Consider the following 8,157-nt stretch of genomic DNA (forward strand, 5'->3'; position numbering starts at 1 on the left):
GAGGTGACCCCTACAACAGTTATTCCAAATGCAACAAGCTTTAGGTACTTCATTAGATCACTTATCTAACCATCTAACCTCTCTTGATATCAGAATGAGTAGAAACAAACCCCACATGGATCCCGATCACTCCCCTGCTGTTCCCCAGAGTTCTACAAGTTTCACCCCCGGTCGTGAACCAGACCTGAGACCTGCTGAGGTTTTTGAAGGTAACCCAGAACACTTTGGTGGATTAATATTACAGTGTAGATTAGCTTTTTCTCGATCCCCTTCACTCTTCCCCAATAATGCAGCTCGTATAACCTACATCGTTTCTGCATTACAAGGTGAAGCCCTACGGTGGGCCCAAGCATTCTTAGCATCACACTCTATGGAAACACTAACCTCCCAGTTGTTTATCCAGGAGTTCTAAAGGGTTTTCGATCACCCTCTCCAACAGGAGGAAGCGGCTAAACGGATGTTTTCATTAAAACAAGGTCGGAGGTCAGTCGCTGAGCACTCCATAGACTTCTGGATTCTGGCGGAGGAGACTGGATGGGACGAGCTGGCACTCAGGGGTATGTTCATAAATTCCCTCTCTGAAAATATAAAAGACCAACTTGCCTCCCGGGACGAACCCGGGAGTTTGGATGAACTAATTTCTCTTGCTGTCAAGATCGATAACAGACTAAGAGAGAGACGGAGAGAAAGAGACTCCATCTCCCACAATCCTCCACCTCTCCACTTCCTTCCTGCCTCTGCTATCTCAACCAATTACCACTCACCACCTTCTGAACCGGAACCAATGCAGATAGGACGAACACGTTTAACTCCAGAGGAAAGACAACGCAGCATCGCCACAAAAGTATGTATTTACTGTGGAAAGAAAGGACATTTTGTCGCAACCTGTCCCGTTTGGGGAAACGGCCCGACCCGTCACTAAATCAGGGGGCTTTGACGGGTTCTAATGGTTTTTCCCCTGCATCCTTGCTATCCTCACCTGCAACTATCATCCACAATCAAACTAAACACCCTATTTCAGCCCTCACAGACTCTGGAGCAGAACAGAGCTTAATTTCAAACTCTCTGGTAGAACAGCTCCAACTGTCTTCAGAACCTCTCGACTCCCCCCCGCACTGTGACTGGAATTACTGGACAAGTTATTTCACAAATCAAAGCACGAGTCCCAGACCTTCATATCATCATCTCCGGCAACCATCATGAAATCGGTGAGTTTTTCATTTTCGATTCCCCCTGTCCTCAGTTAGTTTTTGGTTTCCCTTGGTTGGTAAAACACAATCCTGTATTTAACTGGTCAGAAAGACGCATTGAAAGCTGGAGTAAATTCTGCCTCCAAAACTGCTTGCGTAGTGCTGTTACTGGTCCAGTTAATAATAAGAACAAGGAAATAAAAGAGGATATTGACTTGTCTGGGGTCCCTGAGATGTACCATGATCTAGCTCCCGTGTTTAGCAAACAGAGAGCCCTTTCTCTCCCCCCTCATAGACCATACGATTATGCAGTCGAGCTTCTCCCCGGCGCTCTGCTCCCCTCAAGTCGACTGTCCAATCTGTCAGGGCCAGAAAAGGTCTCCATGAAGGAGTATAATGAAGACTCTCTAACCTCCGGTATCATCCGCCCTTCCACTTCTCCACTCGGGGCAGGATTTTTTTTTTGTAGAGAAAAAAGACAAAACACTCAGACAGTGCATCGACTACCGTGGTTTAAACCTCATACCAGTTAAGAATAAATATCCTCTCCCTTTGATTGACTCTGTTCACGAACGACTCCATTCTGCCACCATCTTCTCAAAACTGGACCTAAGAAACGCCAACCACCTTGTTAGGATTAAGAAGGGGATGAGTGGAAGATGGCTTTCAAAACTCCTTTAGGGCATTTTGAATATCTGGTGATGCCTTTTGGGCTCACCAATGCCCCCGCCATCTTCCAGGCTCTTATTAATGATGTCCTGAGAGATTTTCTTAATGATTTCGTGTTTGTCTACTTAGATGACATCCTTATCTTCTCTCGAGACAAACACAGCCATGAAAAACACGTCCGATCAGTTCTCCAACGTCTCTACGAGAACCAATTATTTGTCAAAGCTGAGAAATGCGAGTTTCACGTAACCTCTGTCTCCTTCCGGGGATTTATCTTCGACCAAGGACATTTTCGAACAGACCCCGATAAAGTTAAAGCAGCCACTAACTGGCCAACCCCCTCCGACCGTAAACAACTCCAACGTTTCCTGGGCTTCACCAGTTTCTACCGTCATTTCATAAAGAATTACAGTAAAGTCGCAGCTCCTCTCACTCAATTTCCACCCTCAAGACCTTCAAAAGGACCCCTGAGGCAGAAGCAGCTTTTGGTGAGTTAAAGTCTTTGTTTTCTAACGCTCCCATTCTTTGCCACCCAGATCCTACAAATCAGTTTATTGTGGAGGTGGATGCATCCGACCTAGGGGTCGGTGTGATTCTATCTCAAAGATCAAAAAAGATCCATCCATGTGCCTTTTTCTCCAGAAGACTTTCTTCTGCAGAACAAAACTATGACGTGGGTAACTGAGAACTCCTGGCCATAAAACTCGCCCTGGAGGAGTGGCGCCACTGGTTGGAGGGGGTGGAGAAACCCTTCATGATCTGGACCGATCACAAAAACCTGGCCTACCTACAAGATGCCAAAAGATTGAACCCCAGGCACGCCCGATGATCATTATTTTTTGCACGATTTAACTTTACCATTTCATATATCCCAGGTTCCAGAAATGTAAAACCCGATGCCCTCTCCAGACAACACACCTCATCCGATCAACCTCAAATCAACTCCAACATCCTGCCCACCTCTTGCTTCGTGGGGGCCCTCGTTTGGAGCATTGAAAAGGATCTCGATGAGGCTCTCAAAAATAAACCTGACCCAGGAACCGGTCCACCAGGGAAGAGGTTTGTGCCCAAGGCCATGGTGAGTAGAGTATTAGAATGGATCCACACTCACCATTTCACCTGTCACCCTGGCATCTCTCACATGATCTCGTTTTCTAAGAGACATTTCTGGTGGCCCAACATGAACCCTGACATCAAGGAGTACGTCTCCACCTGCCCCAGCTGCGCCCGCAATAAAGACCCTCTACCAACAACTGTCCGGACTCCTTCAACCCCTACCGACTCCTGGGCGGCCCTGGTCTCATATCTCATTGGACTTCGTAACTGGCCTACCTCCTTCGGAAGGTAAAACTGTCATCCTAACCCTCATAGACCGTTTTTCCAAAGCCACACACTTTATCCCTCTTGACAAACTGCCCAACTCCTGGTACATCATGACTTCTGGCTCCATGGTATCCCCATAGACATTGTGTCCGACCGAGGACCCCAGTTCATCTCCAGAGTTTGGAAGGCCTTCTGCAATGCCCTCGGTGCCAAGGTTAGTCTCTCCTCAGGTTACCAACCACAATCCAACGGCCAATCAGAGAGGTGTAACCAGGAGTTGGAGGCAGCCCTCAGGTGTGTAATCAGTGACAATGCTTCCTCTTGGAGCAAACATATTTCTTGGGTGGAGTACGCACACAACTCCCACACATCCGCTGCCACCGGTTTCTCCCCTTCGAGGCCTCTGTTGGATTTTTTCCTCTGTAAATGGTCAAAAATGAATGGGCCTTAGTGAACCAACAAAATCAGACAACTCAGACAGTGAAAATTCAAAAGATACACTTTGCGCAAAGGGAGAGGTTCAGTGTGCCCAACTTAACAGCAGTTGAAAACAGCTAAGCTCTTTCCGTTTGAGCCGGCGTGATCATATTTATTAAGTTTCAAGAAAAGAGGAATGGAAAAAAAAATCAGCCCACCAGCATACCAGTTACTTTTACTGTTGCTGGGTGACGGGACGGTGGGAAAACAGCTACAGTTATACAAAATACAACTGGTTCTTTCAGACAATACAAAACAGACAGTCTGGGAATATTCTGCAGAACTTGCACCTGTCAGGGTATTATGACGGGCCAGGCTGAGAAAAAGGAAAACATTCCCAGCAACACTCCTGAGCCGGCTAACGCACGAACATGCAAAAGAAGAGCAAAGTTGATTAAAACTGTACACAACAAGACTTGAATAAATTGTTCATAAAATGAGAATTAATGAATAAAGAAAAATCATTAATAATATTTAAGTTCTTTCCGTAAAAAAAAGTTGCCGCTGCTTCTTTGATAGAATGCAGCCTTCAGTCCTCAGCCAGTGAGAGAGGAAACAAAGGAATTTTTGCTTTACTTGTTAACAGTATAACTTTTTAGCCAATTGGATAATCTTAATGAAACTTTCTGAAAGTAATAGTACATTAAAATCTTGAATAATAATAATAAAAACCTTTACATCTCCCTCCTGTTTAACCAACTTTGTTCACACAAAAATATTATCCTCAGGGTCAGCTTGAGTCAAGAGAGCATAATTCTGGATGTGATGGTAGAACATGTTGSCAAAAATAGAACTAATACATTTCTTGATTGCTGGTACGATACAACACACAAAAATAAAAACAGTAAGAATAAACAAAGCAAGGAGGATCAATAATCGAGCTACCCATCGAGCCTTGGGTCAGCCAGGCCCACCAGTTCCACCCGTCATTTTGGATTTGTTCTTCATTTTTCATGTTTGATAATAGTGTTGAGGTGGGTTATCGTGTCAGACAGGTTACCGGTCGTGTCCAGAAGATACGTACAACACAAATCTGCAACAATATGACACAAACCACCTTGTGAAGCAAACAAAATATCTAAAGCCATCTGATGTTGTATGAGCATATTTCTAGATGCTGCTATGTAAGGTGTTAAAGAAGAGAAACCATCAGTAACCAGGGAAGTAAGATTTTCGAGTTCCATATGCAACTTGTCAATATGATGGGCATTATTTATCGTCCCCCACCAAGGGAGGATACCACTAAGGAATTTAGCACCTGGTGAGATCACGATCTTGTCTTCTCAATAATTTCTTGCATAATAAAAACCTTTACATTCAACGTTTACGATGCATAGGTGCGTTGGGCCGGAAATGAGGGTAGTGGTGAGTTGAGTATACCAGCTCAGACAGCAATGTGATCGCCGGCCTCAGTTCCATCAGAGCACAGGTCCCCGTCCACATAGGGGGCAGGGCCTGGTGATAATGGTTACCACATAGTCATAGGCTACCCCTCAGGGTACCAGCTCCATCGTCAGAGGGCCACACTGCCTCTGCAGTAAAACTTACAGACAGGAGTGTAGTCAAGTTAGTTTTCTCCTTCAATGCGTGATCATTGTAGGTGGTAACATTGTTGGGTGGTCGTCCACAAGTGGAATTAAAAGTCTTTTGACAATGTTGTACATGGCCCAGGAAAACCTKTTTTCCTGTCTGAGGGCTATGGAAACAAACTGGATGAGTAATCTGCAGGWATTTGGGATGTACAGATCCCAATGGGGCAAACAACTGCATTTCTTTAGTTCTAAGCTTGGAAGCACTTGGGGTTCTRATGGTCGCATTGCAGAACTCAAAACATTGTCTAGTGAGGTTAGCCCTAGTTAGGTTCCACACAGAGTTAGTTTTCTGATAAGGAGGAGTCAAAGCAAACAGAGTACATGCTACTTGAAGCTCGGTCAGTGGGACCAGTTTCACTGGCATAGTGCCAAGATTATCTCTTGGGAACAAGGTGCATGCATAACAGGAGGAATTTACTCCTGTAGCCTGGGTTAATTTTCTTAGAACTGAATACCATTTGTTTCCTTCTAAGGAAGGAGGGGCATGGTCCCAGTGATGGTGAGTAAGAGATTCCCCATGGGCATGTACTTCGGTGTCTAACCCTATCTGGGTGTACACCGGAGTCAGGGTTTGGGGTAATGGTGTCGCTGGTATTACATCTAAATAGAAGTTACCACATGGATCTGTTCCTGACACATTGGCACATATGGCAAAATATCCTCGATCGTTTAGGTTAGCATTTTGAATTTGGAACATTATAGCAGGTGAAATATTATTAACCTTCCCTATCTTTATTCTATCCTTTAGCTTGTCTTTATCATTGGTAATTGTGTATCCCCAGTCAGTCACAGTTGTGCTCCAGGGCACAAAATACCAGGCTCCGCACATTGGGCAATAACTATAGGTCCTCCTGTAACAGATATACATGTCTGCCCATCCTAATTGGCGCGGATCCTGACATGGGAAATAAACACAAGGGTTGAGCAACACTGTTGCGGTGGTGTTTACAACAATGGTTACATTAGGACCTGTAGAACAGCCTGACTTACAATCTTAGCGCAGATGAAAGCTTGATGGAGCTCTTCTTTTTATCCTGACGGTATGGTGGGTGGCCTGGCTGGACCATGGGTTTGACAAAACAGATCGTCCTGAAAGAATAGGAAACACAACCCAAAACATTAAAAACATCATTATTCCAAAAATTTATAAAAATGCAAATTTATATATAAAGCAAGGAGTGCGATCAAACCAGAGTCCCAATTGGACTTTCTGTTTCACGCGCTGCCACCAGGATTGTGGAACCATTTCTTCAGGAGATGGATCCTCTTGGTCTTCTGGGCCTGAGTTCACTACGTGGGTAGGCTGCCTCTCAGCATCCGCTAGAGGTCAGTATTGCCACATAAGTTGCAAAACCACCCGTCCACAAAATCTAAATGGAGCAGGGATCTGTTGGTTTCTTCACCTGGTTTGAGACRAAGTGACTCTATATTGCTCACTTCCCCTTTGTAGCCAGGAGTTTTCACCACAGCTCCTTCTATGGACCAAGCACGTTTTGCAACTTACAGTGACTCAGGTGTATCCAGGATGGTCTTTCTGCGATTTTAACTGCCGTAGGTGTGGACAGGGTGACTTGGTAGGGTCCTTCCCCTTTGTCACTTTTATGAACACCCAATCACCTAGATTCGCGGTGATTTCCTGTGGAGGAGAAGAATCAGGAGGCAGTAAATTTGCTTATGGCTTTTACAACTGATATGGCATCTGGTTTCGCTGTGGATTGTGTTTTATGCAAGTCACACATTGTTTACAAAATTGTTTCAAAAAATGTTCTAAACCTATGGTTGTGAAATGGTTATTAATTATTTCAATCATGTAGCTTCCTGCCTGCTGCAGAAAGGCTTTGACCTAGATTGATGACTTCCTGTTTTACAAGCTGCATTTTTTCTTTGCTGACTTTGTTTCCTGTTTCTGATGAGAAGTTCAGCAGTTTCAATATGTCATGTTCACAATGAGCTTGTGTGTCAGAATATAAAAGCAGGTCATCTACATAAATCAAAAGTTGACTGAAGTCAGGGGTAAAGTTTTTTAAACATGTTGTAATGGCTTCAGTAAAAATAGTAGGGCTGTCAGTAAACCCTTGAGGTAGGCGTGTGTAGATGTATTTTTGTTCAGACTCAGTTTCTTYCAGTGGTGTGAATCTGTTTTGAAGAAACACTGCTGCATTTCTCTGGCTGTTATCACCTGTTTTGATTACAGCCTGTTGCTTTCTTCTCCTTGCTGGAGGAGAAAAAGCATTTCTCTGTAATTCTGGCCATCTGTTGTCGTCTAAGAGCTGAATCCTTCCTGAGAGATTTTTTGGTCTGGCACAAAGAGAGTTCCATCCAGCTTTACCCTCAGAAGCAGCTTCCATCTCCTTTCCATGTTGATCTCTCCTCTCAGCCTTCTCACCCATTTTAACACATGTTGAGTTCTCCAAAGCATTCATCTCTTCCAGACGATGAATCTTGAGCTCCAATTAATAATAGTTTAAACAGATTATAGGGTGGAGGCCTGTCTCTGGGTTTGTGAGTAGTCTCATTATCTTCTGGCCGCACAAACAGTGCTGTTTTGGCTTTTCTAGCTTTTGATTGACTTACTTGAGTCCTTCTGATCTGTGCTTCATCTAACCACACTTTGGCCTGTGCCAATTCATCTCCAACCTTCTCTTTTCTTTTCTTCTTCTCTCTTTCTTTTTCTGTCTCTAATCTTACTACCTGCGCTTGCCATGTCTCCATTTTCAATGTACACTTAACTCCTTCTCTTTTCCATTTAGGTACATACTTTGTGCTTTCTGGGTGTTTTTGGTTCATATATTTTATATCTCCTTCTAAAGGAGTTTTAGATTGGCTGTTTTTGTTCCCCATAATGAGGGTTTTTATTTTATTTCATTAATTACTACTTCCAGTTGCTTCACAGATATATATATATA

General features: G+C 43.9%; 1 pseudogene; it reads left to right on the forward strand.

The window, feature by feature from the left end:
- The window catches only part of LOC106532893 (uncharacterized), a 13,204-nt pseudogene that overhangs the window by 2,023 nt on the left and 3,024 nt on the right, over positions 1 to 8,157 (forward strand).

The sequence above is a fragment of the Austrofundulus limnaeus genome, unplaced genomic scaffold, assembly GCF_001266775.1.
Source record: "Austrofundulus limnaeus strain Quisiro unplaced genomic scaffold, Austrofundulus_limnaeus-1.0 Scaffold847, whole genome shotgun sequence".
Taxonomy (NCBI): Eukaryota; Metazoa; Chordata; class Actinopteri; order Cyprinodontiformes; family Rivulidae; genus Austrofundulus; species Austrofundulus limnaeus.